The sequence below is a fragment of the Capra hircus genome, chromosome 4 (genome assembly GCF_001704415.2).
Source record: "Capra hircus breed San Clemente chromosome 4, ASM170441v1, whole genome shotgun sequence".
Classification (NCBI taxonomy): domain Eukaryota; kingdom Metazoa; phylum Chordata; class Mammalia; order Artiodactyla; family Bovidae; genus Capra; species Capra hircus.
The window spans coordinates 19,218,357-19,236,459 of record NC_030811.1 but is presented as its reverse complement, the minus strand read 5'-3'; the positions used below and the strand labels follow the sequence as shown (position 1 = coordinate 19,236,459).

Here is an 18,103-nt window from a genome sequence, read left to right as displayed (position 1 = left end):
GTGTTGGAGAAGACTCTTGAGAGTCCCTTAGACTGCAAGAAGATCTAGCCAGCCCATCCTAAAGAAAATCAGTCCTGAATATTCATTGGAAGGACTGATGCTGAAGCTGAAACTCCAATGCTTTGGCCACCTGATGTGAAGAACTGACTCATTTGAAAAGACCCTGATGCTGGGAAAGACTGAAGGAGAAGGGGATGACAGAGGATGAGATGGTTGGATGACATCACCAACTTGATGGACATGAGTTTGAGTAATCTCCAGGAGTTGGTGATGGATGGGGAAGCCCGGTGTCCATGGGGTCACAAATAGTCAGACATGACTGAGCGATTGAACTGAACTGAACTTGATCCTTGGATTGAAGGCTATAGGATTTAGAATAGGTATCTTCTCAGATTTGGGGAAGATTAAATGCAATACTATATTTAAAAATGAATATCCAGAACATCAACATTAGTTCTTCCTCACTCCCTTTACTAACTTTTGTAGGCTTCCCTGGTGGCTCGGGGGTTAAAGCGTCTGCCTGGAATGCAGGAGACCCAGGTTCGATCCCTGGGTCGGGAAGATCCCCTGGAGAAGGAAATGGCAACCCACTCCAGTACTCTTGCCTGGAGAATCCCATGGAGGGAGGAGCCTGGTATGCTACAGTCCATGGATTCGCAAAGAGTCGGACACAACTGAGCGACTTCACTTTACTTTTACTAACTTTTGAGCCTCTTGAGCTAGAAAATTGGATAAACCAAAAATCTATTTTTCAATGTATTGTGCCACAAGGATTAGCTGGTAGTAGTTCTGTAAGTTATATTCTGCTTATTTAAAACTAACTTTTACTCTTTGATGGAAAAGATAACTGTAGTACAAAAATACTGTAACCTGACACTTCTGTTTGAGGCTTTAAATGGTGAAGAGAAACCAGAAACTTGTGTAAAATTGCCACCTTCCTTTTACACTGCTGACAACCAATTGCCAAACCTCAGTGAAGCTTCCTTCATCTTAATTGGGAGCAGTGAGAATACTTCTCACCCAAGCATTAGCATTACTATTCCTGATCTTGATGATTCATCTTATTTTAGTGTTAGAGATTTTATTTGACTGCAATAAGCATCAGCCAATACTCAACCTACATAATGGAACTTTTATTGCAGGGCTCAAATGGAATTTACAAGTTCTAACTAAGCAATAAAGAACAAGCTGGTTTCTATGTTAAGAAGGCAGATTTAACACATACTTACTTCTCTTGTGCCAGAAACGCTACTAAATTACAGCACATGCATTTTAAAAAAGATAAAAACCAACAAAAAGAGAGAGCAAGGAGAAAATGGCAATGGATAAAGCACATGGAAAACTCATAACTGACTCAAAGGCCCTAGACAGTCTAATTCTAAACTATATGTGGGAGTGGGTAAGAACCAACACAATTTACACTGCAAAACTGTCAGAAGATGCGCTACCCGGAAACATCATTTGCAGTTAAAATAAGAATCACTGGATATTAAATCACTAGATTCTACCACCTACTCTTGGTTAGGTGCAGTTACTTTATAGAAAATGGGGATTAACTAATCATCTCAGAATGCAGAGATACCCAACTTGTTCCTCTCACTAGGCTTTCCAGAAAGCTGGCAGTCAGACCACACATTCTTAGAAAGAGATCTGAAGAGTCTTCTCTGGGGAATCCTCAGAGAGTTAAGAGAGAATATTCCCTCCATGATATATAAATATGATTATATTAAAAGATGAAGAATATGAAGAAGAAAATGGGTCATTATTCAGAGAACAAATAGGTCCTTGAAACTGGATAGAATGCAGTTTAATAGAAGGGTTAGAAGATGAAGTTGAAGAAATCTTTACAAAAGAAGAGCAGAAATAAAAGGAGGCATAAGAAAAGGTAAGGAAAATAAGACTGGCCCAGTGGTCCCACTTTCGAATGACAGGAGTTCTAAAAATCAGAAATAGAAGTAGTTAACAGAAACAAACGAAAAATCAAGACTATTTCTCAGAACTGAAGAACATCAGTTTCCAACTTGAACTGCCCAACAAGCACAGTAACTAAAGGACAACAGGAAGACATTTTACTTTGAACTTCAAGAATATTGGGAACACAAAGAGGGGTCTACAAAGTTCCAAAGAGGAAAAATTAGACGGCAAAGAAAATGGGGATTAGACAGTTTTAAATATCTCAAAGGCAACTGCACAGTCACAGAAGCAAGGAAGCAATGGGTTCAGAATTCTACGACTTTTACACATAATTCAAACTACCAAACAAGTTCAAGGACTGAATGAAGGACATACTCTCTACTAAAAAGTTACTGCAGAACTTGCACCAACAAAAGTTGAATTTGGAACAAGAATGAGGAATGCATGGGATATAATGAGGAATCTAACAAAGAAAAAAAAACCCTCCAAGGGGATGGGGCTAGAGGACTCTAGGGTGAGGGATATATTGGAGCACAGTTACTCAATAGGCCAAGATGCAGAGAGCTGTCATCAGCGAGTCTCACCATCACAGGAGAGTTATTTTTCCACCTAAGGACAGAATGTCTAAGTAAGTCTGAACCAGTTTTCTAACAGTCACTCCAAGATTTACTCTGCCTTAACCTGTTCTTGAGAGCAACAGTTAGGTCTTGGTGAAGGAGAAAATTTCAAAAAAGTCCATCCCTTATAACGACAGTTCCACATGATAGCTAGAACCCACCCTAACACCTTACCAAATGCTTTCCAGAATGCAATCATGATCTTGCCCACTAAACCTCATAGAATGGGTGCACAGGTACTCTTGGGGAAGCTGAAAAGTGTTAGTCGTTCAGTTACGTCCAACTCTTTGTGATCCCATGGATTATGGCTCCTCTGTCCATGAAATTCTCCAAGCAAGAATACTGGAATGGGTAGCCATTCCCTTCTCCAGGGGATCCTCTTAGATACTGAACCCAGGTCTCTTGCACTATTACCATCTGAGCCACTAGGATAACTGAAGCCAGACACTATTCCTGAGATTCTTTCCTGATCTTGACAGCCTTCATCTAAAAGTGAAAGCATCTTCACTTCCTTGCACAGGGAGGTTTAAGATTGCTACTTGATTTTTCAAAACTGCTATATCTGAATGAGGGATGCATTTATTGATGGTAAATACATACGTATGAAGAAAATGGCAAATAGAGAAGTTAGCATACTGGGATTATCTTGGTAGAAGAGGGATAAGGTGAGGTATTTGTTCTGCTTCTTAATCTGAGTGGGAGGTACATGAATGTCCATTTACTATTAATCTTTAAGTCTATGCATTAGATACACATACATATGTGTGTGTATATATATATGTATATGGGTATAGGTGTATATGTATGTGTGTATGTATATATATATATGAACATTTATGAACAGAACAAGTATGTGTGTGTGTGTTTATGTATATTTCTGTGTACAGTATCTCAGAATTGAAAATAAGAAATACAACCTATCTGTGGCAATTGATTTTACTGATAGTGGTGCCAAAATTCACTGTATAGTCTCTCCAATGTTTTCTGTGAATTAAAAAAAATTCTATATTAGTATCAAATAGGAAAAAGTAGAGAAGTCATCAAAAGCCCCCAAATGAAACCTACTGTTGCAATCCATCTCTGGTAATGGACACCAGGCACACTGAACAGTCATAACTTTATGGCTCATCATGGCATGTGTATTTGTTTGTGGGTGTGTGTATATAATAAGCAGCAGGATTACCTTGCTGCATTATCTGGGCCTCAGAAGTCTCTAGAGAAGCAGTGTCCAACAGACCTTTCTGTATGTCCAATACTGGAGCCACCAGCCACATATCAAACTAAGTCCTTGAAATGTGGCTTGCGTGACTGAGAAACAGAATTTTTATCTTCTGCAATTAAAGTTTAAATAAACATATGTGGCTAGTGAGCATTATGGTTTGTTCTCTGTAGAACCAAAAAGTTGAATGTCCTTAGTACCAGATGCAATATATGTCAAAACCATCCATGTGTTAATCATCCCACAAATAGTGCAAAAATCCAACAAACAAAACTTCTTTGGTCTTTGCCCCTACTAGCTGGATCTAATGTGCTTCCCAATTTCCAACAGTAGTATTCCTTGGTTGACTGAGGACAAATTTATTTCCCTTACTCTATATCCTACCTTTCTTAATGACTTCTCTGACTCTCCTTCTATCAAAATATACCTTCCGATCCTTCTTGGCACTTTAGTATAAATGAATAATAATTAACTAAAGAGTTAATCCTTTAAGAAGCATCTGAGTTTTAACATGTTTGAAACCGGAGCTAACATTATTGTCATAAACTGAATGACTGTGCCCCCCAAATTCACATGGTGAGGTCCTAACCCCCATACGATGGTAACTGGAAATGTGCCTTCTTTGGGAGATAATTATAGTTAGATGGGGTCATGAAGGTGGGGCCTTCATGACGGGATTAGCGCCCTTGGAAGAAGAGATGCCACAGAGCACTCGCATGCTCCCTCTCTCCCGCTTTGGGAACACAGCATGAACCCAGCAGCCTACAAGGCGGGAGGAGTGCCCTTACCAGAAACCAAATCGGCCAAACCAACAAGTCCTTGATCATAGACTTTCCAGCCTCCGGGACTGAGAGAAAATAGATCCCCATTGTTTAAGCCACCAGGCTAGTATTTTGCTACAGCAGCCCAAGCAGACGAAGACAATGACAAAACTATGGCAAATACAGGTACAGAAATAGGAAAGATATTGCCGAGTTGACCGGTGATTCTCAGCCCTGAGAAAATTATACTATCAATTACCTCTCTATAGCTGAAACGCAGGCACTACCCTGGCTTCCTTCTCAGGCTTCACCATGGCCTCCATTAACCTCCTTTCCCTATCTCTGCTTGTTTAAACGCCTCATAATCCAGAAGGTAATTAAATTAATTGGTTGAGAAATCCATTAGATATTTCACATCGCGTGCTCTCGATTTTATGTCTGAAATAAAATGTCAACAGTTCATGATAATTAATTTTGTCTTCTACAGTTGAAGTTAGGACTACCTGAAGTCATTATGCAAATTTATGTCAAGTAGTGAATAAATTAACACCATTCATCTTTAATAAATTCAAAATTTTCTAGCAACCAGTACACAAGTATACTCTTTTATCTATAAGAAACTTCTAAAGTATATATGCACTAAAAGAAAATATATGAAATATGGTTTCTAAAATATATATTTCAGCACAATTGATGAACAGAGTCAGGAAATAAATCTGATGTAGGCTCAGATATCTATATATGGAACTGAACTGCCCAAAACATTGAAAACCAAAGTTCTTAGAGGCCAATTACATAGAAAATTCCTATAGTTTTCACAAAACTTATAAAATATTTTTCAGAGTCAGAGTGTGTGTGTACATGTTGGTCACTCAGTCGGTCCAACTCTATGCGACCCCAGGGACTGCAGCCTACCAGGCTCCTCTGTCCATGGGATTCTCCAGACAAGAATATTGGAGTGGATTGTCATGCCCTCCTCCAGGGGATCTTTCCAAGCCAGGTCCCCTGCATTGTAGGTGGGTTCTTTAACAGATGAGCCACCTTAAGAAAACTTGAAAAACATTTCTAAAGAGTCAGAAATACGATGCAAAAGACAACCCAACTGTTTCCTCAAGACAATAAGTTATCTGACTGAAGACAAAAGATCCTTGGGGACCAGGTCTGAAATGAACACCTCTCCCCACTCCCCAAGATCTCTGTAGCCATTTTACTCTGGTATCACCACAGAAGTGTGAGCAAACTGCATTAAGGTCGGTGAATTCACAACGTACACGAATCTGAGGTGAACAAAACTGCAAACTTCATGGGTTCCCATATGCAAAACTCTTCTGCTGGACTGAGTGAGGAGTGGTCATCCTCATCTCACCCAGCTGTTCTGAACCTCAGCCTGGTGGTTCGGAGAAGCAACAATGATAGCAGGAGGAGGGTGGCTGAAGTCATTCGTGTTCTTCTGTTAGTGAATCCCACCTCCACCTTTGGACTAGCCAGCTGTGCCAGAACAGACTTTGTGCATATGTATATTCTGGGAGCATACTCTAAACCACAGTATATTTAAAGCTATACCTAGATAGCATATTATAAAAGCAGAGACATTACTGTACAACAACGGTCCATATAGTCAAAGCTATGGTCTTCCCAGTTGTCATGTACCGATGTGAGAGTTGGGCCATAAAGAAGGCTGAGCATTGAAGAATTGGTGCTTTCGAATTGTGGTTCTGGATAAGACTCTTGAGAGTCCTTTGGGACTGCAAGGAGATCAAACCAGTCAATCCTAAAGGAAATCAACCCTGACTACTTATTGGAAGGACTGATGCTGAAGCTGAAGCTTCAATACTCTGGCCACCTGATGTGAAGAGTTGACTCAGTGGGAAAGATCTTGATGTTGGGAAGGACTGAGGGCAGGAGGAGAAGGGGGCGAGAGGATGAGATGGTTGGATGGCATCACTGACTCAATGGACATGAGTCTGAGCAAACTCCGGGAGATAGTGAAGGACAGAGTAGCTTGGCGTGCTGCAGCCCATGAGGTCGAAAAGAGTCAGACACGACTGAGTGGCTGAACAACAAAAGAGGAAAAAGACAGTAATGATTATGTGATACGAAGAAGGAGAAGCAAGAATGAGAAGAGAAAGGAAAGGAAGAGCAGGGTGGGAAGGAGGTGGAGGAGGAGAAGACAAGGTATTGAACACAAGCCATGTACTTGTTTTATGGTGTTATTTAATCTTTACCACAATCCTAAGAGGTGGATATCACTAGTCAAGTTTCTAAAATGAGGAAACCTAGTCTCAGGAAGATGCGGTGACATGCCCTGAAAGGTCACGGCTAGCACATGGAGCACCCGGGCTTCGTCCCAGGCTTCTCTGACCGGAAAGCCTGTCTCCTGCATTATCCCTCCTTCTCATTAATCCTGGGCCTCATAGGTGATGGAGCCTCACCTTTCAACACTGAGTTCAGAGCAGCAAAGCCAGAAACTGGTGACAGGCTGACTGAGGAGTGAGGGCAGAATGACAAGTCCTGTACCCAGAGCTACACAAGAACCGGGGAAAGGCTGTGACACTCCGGAAGCAAGGCCAAGGCGAGCAATTTCAGCCTGGGACAAAGGAGTAAGGCCCTGGGACTCAGAAACTGTGAGTCAAGACACACACATGCTTCATAAACACACCTGGCAGGGGTGGGATCACTTTTAAAGACATGCCATTCCCTTCCCCTTTTTAGTTTTAAAGACACACCATTCCCTTCCCTTCCCAATAGGCCAGCTTCTGAGACTGTGATAAGTCAAGCTGTTGATAAGTTCTAACCATATCTTCAATATAAGAGTCACAGAACTAAACCGTTTCTTACTTTATATAGAACTACATGCTACTAAAATATTGTGAGCAGGATTATGGGGGCAGTAGAGGCAGCAAGAGTATATCTGTCTTTAATCAGAATCATTATGGACAATCATGTGGTTTGTTTTGCTATTAAAATGACTGCATTATCAACTTGCCTGACTTCAGGCTCTACTACAAAGCCACAGTCATCAAGACAGTATGGTACTGGCACAAAGACAGACATATAGATCAATGGAACAAAATAGAAAGCCCAGAGATAAATCCACACACATATGGACACCTTATCTTTGACAAAGGAGGCAAGAATATACAATGGAGTAAAGACAATCTCTTTAACAAGTGGTGCTGGGAAAACTGGTCAACCACTTGTAAAAGAATGAAACTAGATCACTTTCTAACACCGTACACAAAAATAAACTCAAAATGGATTAAAGATCTAAATGTAAGATCAGAAACTATAAAACTCCTAGAGGAGAACATAGGCAAAACACTCTCAGACATAAATCACAGCAGGATCCTCTATGATCCACCTCCCAGAATTCTGGAAATAAAAGCAAAAATAAACAAATGGGATCTAATTAAAATTAAAAGCTTCTGCACAACAAAGGAAAATATAAGCAAGGTGAAAAGACAGCCTTCTGAATGGGAGAAAATAATAGCAAATGAAGCAACTGACAAACAACTAATCTCAAAAATATACAAGCAACTTATGCAGCTCAATTCCAGAAAAATAATCAAAAAATGGGCCAAAGAACTAAATAGACATTTCTCCAAAGAAGACATACGGATGGCTAACAAACACATGAAAAGATGCTCAACATCACTCATTATTAGAGAAATGCAAATCAAAACCACAATGAGGTACCACTTCACACCAGTCAGAATGGCTGCGATCCAAAAATCTGCAAGCAATAAATGCTGGAGAGGGTGTGGAGAAAAGGGAACCCTCTTACACTGTTGGTGGGAATGCAAACTAGTACAGCCACTATGGAGAACAGTGTGGAGATTCCTTAAAAAATTGCAAATAGAACTACCTTATGACCCAGCAATCCCAGTGCTGGGCATACACACTGAGGAAACCAGAATTGAAAGAGACACATGTACCCCAATGTTCATCGCAGCACTGTTTATAATAGCCAGGACATGGAAACAACCTAGATGTCCATCAGCAGATGAATGGATAAGAAAGCTGTGGTACATATACACAATGGAGTATTACTCAGCCATTAAAAAGAATTCATTTGAATCAGTTCTGATGAGATGGATGAAACTGGAGCCAATTATACAGAGTGAAGTAAGCCAGAAAGAAAAACACCAATACAGTATACTAACACATATATATGGAATTTAGGAAGATGGCAATGACGACCCTGTATGCAAGACAGGAAAAAAGACACAGATGTGTATAACGGACTTTTGGACTCAGAGGGAGAGGGAGAGGGTGGGATGATTTGGGAGAATGGGAATTCTAACATGTATACTGTCATGTAAGAATTGAATCACCAGTCCATGTCTGACGTAGGGTGCAGCTTGCTTGGGGTTGGTGCATGGGGATGACCCAGAGAGATGCTGTGGGGAGGGAGGTGGGAGGGGGGTTCATGTTTGGGAACGCATGTAAGAATTAAAGATTTTAAAATTTTAAAAATAAAAAAAAAAAGAAAGGAAAAAAAAAATAAAATAAAATGACTGCATTAGAATTTCCCGTACGGAGCTGATGAGCTAATTGACATCATAAAATAAATGTGAAACCATGCTCTCACTTGAAGTGGAAAAAGTTCATTATGTCAGATGCACAAGATATTACAAATCTTTCCCTCAGATTTTTGATAGAGCATTTACTTAACATTAGTTTTGGGTTGTCAACATTTGATATCATTAATCAGGTAGTTTTGCTGGGATAGGTTTAAACTACATTAAAACATTCATTTTAATATTTGTTTATTCTTGGTAAATAACTAACTAGAAAAATCAGAATGGCAGATGTTTTTGATCATTTTGAGTACTCAATGAATTTATCTTGTCCTTGATTATTCTCCCATTTAGTATGTGAATTCTCCATGCAAAGACAGATATGGTGCCTGAGTCATGGTGAGGATTAAAGATGTCAGTGTCTGCAGAACACAGTATCTGCAAATCAATTCTATATTCATTCCTATAAGCCTTATTAAATTCATGGATTTCTTCTAATTCCATATCAACATGTACCAGCCATTCATAAAGTCACTTTCAGCAGATCAAATGTAGTGACTTTTATAGCAGATGATATTGCAAAAAAGCTTCTAAAGGCCAAGCCTAAACCAAAGCATACAAATGAAAGAATCAACCAAACCTGCAAGGAATCACAGCTGGCTGCTTTATGACACAAGCAAAGACCCTTGGAGCCAAAGCAAGAAAGAATCACCTTTGCCACAAAATCCACATGAACCTGTTACTGAGATTTATAAAAGGGAGAAACTGCACAGCAGCTAATTCATTCCCTGCAAGACACTGTGATGTGTTCAACAAGGTATCACGATGGAAAGAAAGGGCTGAAAGCTCAGCAGTTAAAAGGAAAGAAAGGATTTAATTATATGACACATGAGCAATTATAGTGCAATTCCCATTCAAACAGAGCTGCAGCTAAAGGAGCTATTTACCTATTCAAATCACAAGATATCTTCAATGGGATCATTAAAAGAAGGTGTGAGACCTTAGGGAAAAGCGTCTCAGAAACTGCAAAGGTTTACAAAGATGGGATTTTAAGCTCTAAATATACACAGAAAAATAATAGAATTTCAAAGGCTCTGTTAAGGCTGAATAAAAAGGTTGCTGCTTTCTGAAAAGAACAATAAATGTAACAATGGGGTTAAAAATTTGTAAAACAGAAATGCATTCTGAATTTTATGGGCAAAGCCATCAAATGCACAGATAATCTTAAAATGAACGTAGTTTATGCTAACACTCTTCAGAGATACACTTTTAAAAGGCTGACATTCCCTTAAGCATTAATTTTAGGTTTACTGACATAATCAATACAGTTTGTCAAAGCTTTGCTATCTTTCTATCAATTTATAAGCAGTTTTAAAAAGACCCTGATGCTGGGAAAGATTGAGGGCAGGAGGAGAAGAGGGTGGCAAGAGGATGAGATGGTTAGATAGCATCACGGATGCAGTGGACATGAGTTTGCGCAAGCTCTGGGAGATAGTGAAGGGCAGAGGAGCCGGCACGCTGCAGCAGTCCATGGGTCACAAAGAGTCAGACACAACCAAGCAACACAAAAACAACAATACGCCATCTTCAGAGGCAAATAGTCTGAAAAAAATTTTTTCCCTAGAAAATAAGATAGGAGTGAAGCCAGGTAAGCTTGGGTTTGGTCGTTATGTTTGATGACAGAAATAACATCAAAAGCATGATCCATAATAGAAGAAGTTGATGACTTGGACTCAAAATCAAAACTTCTGCTCTGTGAAAGGCACTGTTAAGAAGGCAAAAAGACAAGACAGAGTGGGGAAAAAATATTGGCAAAACACGTACCTGATGAAAGACCAGCATTCAAAATATGCAAAGAACTCTTAAAACTCAACAATAAGGTCAATTAAAAAGTGGACAAAAGATCTGAACTGGCATCTCACCTAACAGGATGCACAGATGACAGATAAGCATATTAAGCATATGATGACAACAAAGCATAAATATTGTTGATTAGTTGCTAAGTCATGTCTGACTCTTTTGCAATCCCATGGACTGTAGTCCACCAGGCTCCTTTGTCCATGGGTTTTCCCAGGCAAAAATATTGGAGTGGGTTGTCATTTCCTGCTCCAGGGTATCTTCCTGACCTGAAGATCGAACCAACATCTGCAAAGCTCCCGCACAGCAGGCAGATTTTTACCGCTAAACCACTGGGCTTTCCATTCATGTGTTATTAGAGAATTGAAAATTAAAACAACAATGTGACCCTATTACACATCTACTATGACAGATAAAATAGAAAAAAAATGAACAATTCCAAATGTCAGTGAAAACCTGGAGCAACAGGAACTCTCATTGTTGGTGCGAATGCCAAATGGTAGAACCTCTTTGGAAGACAGCTTAGCAATTTCTTACAACTTTATACAAACCCTAACCATGTGATCCAGCAATTGAACTACTTGGTATTTACCAAAATGAGTTGAAAATTAGGCCCCCACAAAAATCTGCCCATGAATGTTCATAGCATCTTTATTTTTAACAGCTGAAACTGAAGCAACTGAGATATTCTTTGATAGGTGGAAGGATAAACACAGTGGTTATCACACAACAGAATGTTATCCAGCAACAAAGAGAAAAGAGTTTCCAAGCCATAAAAGATGATGGAGGAAACTTGAATGTATACTGTTAGGAAAGAAGCCAGTCTGCAAAGGCCACATACTGCATGATTCCAACTATATGGAATTCTGGGAAAGGCAAATCCAAGGAGATAGCAAACAGATCAGTAGTTGCCCAGGACCTGCGGGGAGGGGCTGATGAACGGGTGAAGCACAGAGGGTAGTTGGAGCAGTGAAGCTGTTCTGTATGATACTGTCATGGTGGCCACATGTCCCACCTCTGTGAAAACCCATAAAACTGTAGAAAAAAAGGATGAATCCTATTGTAAAGTATGGGTTTTAGTCAATAAGAACATACTACTGCTTTTGCATCAATTCTAACAAGGTACCACTCTCACACAAGATGTGAACAGTAGGAGAAACTATGTGTACTGGAGGCTGGGGGAGGTTGAGGGGATATATGGAACTCTACTTTGACTTCCTTTTTCTGTAAATCTAAAAGTTATCTGAAAGGTAATGTCTATTTCATGCATCAAAACTGGACTGGCGCTCTGTTTCACATAAGATAATATACATGTTTTAGGGTGCTCAGGGCTGGTGCACTGCGATGACCCTGAGGGATGGGATGGTAGGAGGGGGGTTCAGGATGGGGAACACATGTACACCCATGGCTGATTCATGTCAATGTATGGCAAAAACCACCACAATATTGTAAAGTAATTAGCCTCTAATTAAAATAAAATAATAAGAAGAAATTTTAAAAAATAATGTCTATTGATTTAAAAAAATTAAAAAATCAAGAGGGAAAAAAGAAACCGTTCTGAGTTTCCCTCAGACAGATACTTTGCTGTCACCAGAGAATACTGACATACAGAAAAACAAACATTATTTGCTTTCTTAGCCAGAGTGTAACCACCATTCAAAAAACCAACAAGATGATAAGGGGCTGGAGGGGAACATCAAGGAAGGGAGGTCGCGGACCAGAGAAAGGAAAGCCCTGAGGGAGGACGGCAGGGGCCACGTGGACTCTTTCCATGTTGCCTCATTAGTTCTGAATGTGTCAGGGTTATCAGGGCACGAAAATTCTAACTTGATGGCTGATGATAATTAGACAGAATGAGTTGGCAATAGTTCAATCCAATTTTCTCCCCGCATCCCACAGGTTTATCGTACAACAACCTGTCATTGTTACCTGCCCACTGTTCACCTGGAACCAAGAGGGGAAATTAATGGGCATATTAGCATTCAAAAGGAAACATAACACCCTGAGACCCTTCCATCCCACCGTGCAGTGCCTGGGTCTGTCAAAGGTTTCACAACCCCCGGTGCTCGTGATGAAAAATGATCCTAGAGTTTGAACTTCACGGCTTGAGCTGAACCTAGTCCTCTCCCCAGTTAATTTAAAATGTCACCCATAAGATAAAAGTCACTATGCAGTTTCCACTGCATTTGATTCAAGGATGATATTTTGAAGATGTGCTTTCCAGAAACCAGCAGGTTCTCTACCAATCTGGGTTTCAAACTACAGGTCAAATTCTGCTCTTTATTCTGATGGTAGACAACCTAAGAAGGCCATCCAAGGAACAGGCAAGTCACTTTTGTTTTTAAATACTCTGGCAGTAATAATCTTGAATAACTTATGGTATTCATGTTCATTTAATTTGGCAAACTTGTATTGTATATATAAAGGATTGTGCCAAAATATTTTTCACATCTACAAATCATGCACTTAATTAGTCAACAAACAAGTTTTAAGGATTTTCTCATGCCAGAGACAGTCTTGTGCCAGACTCCCATGCCAGGAGTTGGGCATATAATATCAAGAAAGACACACTTCCTGCCCTCAAGGTGTTATAGGAGAGTGGGAAAGGGGAGTGATATAAAAACAGCCTCGTGATGAAACACACTGTACGAAGAATGCTGATAGCCAAGAACCCAGTGCACTTGGGACCACAGTGCAGGATCTCCTCCCCTAAGGAGTTATTTCCCAAGTAAAGAAAACAATGACATTTGACAGAAGACACAAGAGTTTTTCTAGACAAACGGACTTCTCTAAATCTTAGATCATCCTTAGACTCTAAGAAACCAAGGCATGAAAAGCAGCAAATGCTCAGGACTGGGAAAGTTAGGGAGGTGCAGAGTAAAAAGGGCTGAGACCACAGCCAGAGGTTGATTTGTTTATGTTAGGAGCTGGAACTTTATTCTCAAAAGGATTGGCAAATGAGCAAAGGTTTGTAGCACAAAATGGTTTCAGATTGACACTGACTAAGGTGGGGCTGAATGTTGCCCTCAACTTGACTAAACTTTGGACAAGCTTCTTCCTGATTGAATGGCCCTGATCTCCCATTTGTAGAGTACTTTATTTTTTAAAAAAATTATGTATTTATTTGGCTGCACTGGGTCGTAGCTGTGACATGCTGAATCTGGTTTCTTGACCAGAGATCGAACCTGGATTCCCTACATTGGGAGTGCAGAGTCTTAGCTACTGGACCTTCAGCAAAGTCCCCAGGACTTACTTTAGAAAACTTGCAATTACTAAATTCTTTCTCTGCCCTTTTGAGAGGTAAATCTTTTCCCAGCTATCTGCTGGTTCTACAACGCTGGACATCAATTCCAAAGAACAACCCTGGATGTCACTCCCTAAGACTCTAGGACCCATCTCTTTGAAATGTAATTGTTGGAGACTTCTTTGGTAATCCAGTGGTTAGGACTCCATGCTTCCACTATAGGGTGCCCAGGTTCAAGCCCTGGTTAGGGAACTGAGATTCCACAGGCCACGTGACATGGCCAAAAAATAACAAAAAAATGAAAGAAACAAGATGAATTTAAAAAAAAAATCTGGAAACAGATACATGAAAAATAAACCAAAAAAAAAAAAAAAAAAAAAGAAATATAATCATTCATGAGAGTACTCCTATTCCCAGCCTCAACAGGTGGCTAATAAGTGACAATTAGCAAACACAGACAGCCTAATCAAATTGACTCAAGTCCTCCAGTATTTTTCCACTTGTTCACCCCAGTTCTTGAAAAGTCTAGGTCTTTTGTTCCAGCAGAGTTCACTTTCTTTCCCCACTGCCATTGTCCTGACCCCTGTTGCAACAGTCTTGAATAAAGTCTTCCTCGGCTGTTTAACTTTTCTGTGCAATTTTTCTTTGACAACATATTAGAGAATCCTTTGGCAATGTGGAAGGCAAATTACTGGAAAACAAGGCGAGTGGCAGGAAGGTGAGTTAGGAAGCTAGAGCAGTAAATGAAATGAGCGACGCTAGAGTCTGGAACAGAGGAGGGACAGTAAAGGCTAGAGAGACACATGAAGGAGATATGACAAGCCAGCTCCATAATCAACCGGATGGTGAGAGAGAAAGGAATTTAGAGTGGGATTTAAAGGGGATTTAGAGTGGCCATGGCGGTTACCACCTTCTCACACACTTGGTTCAGAGAAGGCAATGGCACCCCACTCTAGTACTCTTGCCTGAAAAGTCCCATGGACAGAGGAGCCTGGTAGGCTACAGTCCATGGGGTCACTAAGAGTCGAACACGACTGAGCGACTTCACTTTCACTTTTCGCTTTCATGCACTGGAGAAGGAAATGGCAACCCACTCCAGTGTTCTTGCCTGGAGAATCCCAGCGACGGGGGAGCCTGGTGGGCTGCCATCTATGGGGTCGCCAGAGTTGGACACGACTAAAGTGACTTGGCAGCAGCAGCAGCAGCAGCACACACTTGGTGACAACACAGCAGACTGGGGCCTGCTGAGCTAGAGGGAGGGTGGGAAAACCAAGAAGGCAGGAGAGAGGGAGGCTGGGGAGGGAGAGAGAATAGAAATAACAAAAAAGTAAGTGGCCCTTGGAAAGATGGTTGATAAGACGCATTTATAAATGCCTCAAAGGCAACTGATAACACCTAAAATATCTGAAAGGGACTTCAGAGTTAGAATGTTGTTATAGGCAGAATTGGGGAAAAGAATATTCTCAAGTTTGGAGAATAACAAGCAGGTAGGGGGCTTCCCTGATAGCTCAGTTGGTAAAGAATCTGCCTGCAACACAGGAGACTCTGGTTCAACTCCTGGGTCAGGAAGACCTGCTGGAGAAGGGATAGGCTACCCACTCCAGTATTCTTGGGCTTCCCTTGTGGCTCAGCTAGTAAAAAATTCACCTGCAATGTGGGAGACCTGGGTTTGATATCTGAGTTGGGAAGATCCCCTGGAGAAGAGAACAGCTACCCACTCCAGTATTCTGGCCTGGAGAATTCCAAGGACTGTATAGTCCATGAGGTCACAAAGAGTCAGACACGACTGAGCAACTTTCACTTTCAGAGTGAGGGGGGAGAGAAGGGGAGATTGTCACTCCCCAGACATCCACCCAAGGCTCAGACCAAGTCATCTCGGGAAATAAGAGTCACTGATTCTTTTCTTCTTATCTTTCCAGTCATCAGCATACAGCACATGATGAATGGAGAAGAATAGGTAAGAAAGAGAAGTTCAGGACTTTTGGACTCAGAGGGAGAGGGTGGGATGATTTGGGAGAATGGCATTCTAACATGTATACTATCATGTAAGAATTGAATCGCCAGTCTATGTCTGACACAGGATACAGCATGCTTGGGGCTGGTGCATGGGGATGACCCAGAGAGATGTTATGGGGAGGGAGGTGGGAGGGGGGTTCATGTTTGGGAACGCATGTAAGAATTAAAGATTTTAAAATTTTAAAAATAAAAAACTAAAAAAAAAAAAAACAAAAAAAAGAAAAACAAACAAACAAACAAACAAAAAAGACGTTGAAGCAGTTTTCTGAAGAGATGAAAGGGGTCAGGGAGAATGCAACTCAATCAAGGCTAATATGTTTAACATTGCATGAGCTTTCTTTTTTCCTACTTTGGATAAATGTGGTTCATGTATTACTGCTAAATGGAGTAGGAAATGGCAGCCCATTTCCAATATTCTTGTGTGGAAATCTCCACAGACTAAAAAGCCTAGCAGGCTACAGTTCATGGGGTCACAAAGAGTTGGACACAACTGAGAGACTGAACACATTACTAGTAATAATCCAGGAGCAAATAAAGGGAAAAGGCCCAACGTGTTTAGTCACTCAGTCACGTTTGACTCTTTGCGACCCCCTGCACAGTAGCCCACCAGGCTTCTCTGTACATGAGGATTTTCCAGGCAAGAATACTGGAGTGGGTTGTCATGCCCTCCTCCGGGGGGGTCTTCCTAACCCAGGGATCAAACCTAGGTCTCTTGCATTGCAGGCAGATGCTTTACCATCTGAGCCACCAGGGAAACCCAAAAGTCTGAATACGGTCTTCTAATTAATAACAGAAACCAAAGGTCTAGAAAGTGTCATATCTGAAAGTTTACTGACAATGATGTAAAGTTCTATTTTTGATGAAAGGAATTTCATTTCAATGAAGATTTCTAGTGTCTGATACAATGAAATTCTAGTACAACAAGGTGGTTTATAAAATTCCTTGGAATGCACTGCCAGTGTTAAATATGACAGAAGCATTTAACTGTGAGGTTCCAGAAGGCGCCTGACAATGGACATTGGAAAATAACGTAATTTTTGTCCAGGTACGTTCATTCAGAAAGTAATATTTGCAAAATTCCTGGATACGGGGAAGAACCACCACTGATAATTTACTGCCAGCACTCCAGCATTTGGGAGGGAGGGCTTCCCTTGTAGCTCAGCTGGTAAAGAATCTACTTGCAATGCAGGAGATCCAGGTTCAATTCCTGGGTCGGGAAGATGCCCCAAAGAAGGAAATGGCAACCCACTCCAGTATTCTTGCCCGGAGAATCCCATGCACAGAGCGCTACAGTCCGTGTGGTCACAAGAGTCGGACACAACTTAGGGGCTAAACCACCAACGAGTACTTAACAGTGACATGAAAATGCTGGCTACGTGGTTTGGCTATCCAAACACACATGAAAATCAAGATGGAATATTAAGTGCTCAAAAGCAAGGATTCATAACCATACTCAAAATTTCAATACTATACTCAAAATGATGTTTAGAGACACTGGTTCACATCTCTTTCACAAGTTTAACATGCTACTGTCCATTACACATGATGGTGATGGGAAAGGTCACTGACAGATGCTGAAGGACCATTCAGTCAGGCAGCTCTGAACTGAGCTGACTGGGTACACGTGAAGATTAGTCACAGAAGATGTCCTAAGATCTGCTGTAGAGGCCCAAGTCTCTCTGTGGAAGCAAAGAGTAAATGATGTAGACAACTGCCATGTAGCAATGTGAACTATGGTGGCCTCTAAGAAAACACACTGCCAGCATCCAACAACCAAGGGAACACTCCAGTCCTGCTTATCAGTGACTCCGGAAGAAACGCAGTGCACCAGGGATTTGGGAAGCCCAGTAAGAATTAAAGAGTGCTTTCCACCAGTATGAACTTGGAAGGCCTGACGCTTTATCTCTGTAATGAGCAAATAAAATTGTGGTTCTGAATCAATCTACAAAGAGGTT

At 40.9% G+C, this 18,103-nt stretch overlaps 1 protein-coding gene and 1 non-coding gene across 3 annotated transcripts in view; one reads left to right on the top strand and one right to left on the bottom strand.

Annotated features, from left to right (window-relative positions):
• The window catches only part of DGKI (diacylglycerol kinase iota), a 514,485-nt gene that overhangs the window by 118,146 nt on the left and 378,236 nt on the right, over nt 1-18,103 (bottom strand). The gene's annotated exons all lie outside the window — the stretch shown is intronic.
• On the top strand, nt 490-561 carry TRNAS-GGA. Its single transcript has one exon. It is a non-coding gene; the product is annotated as a tRNA-Ser (tRNA).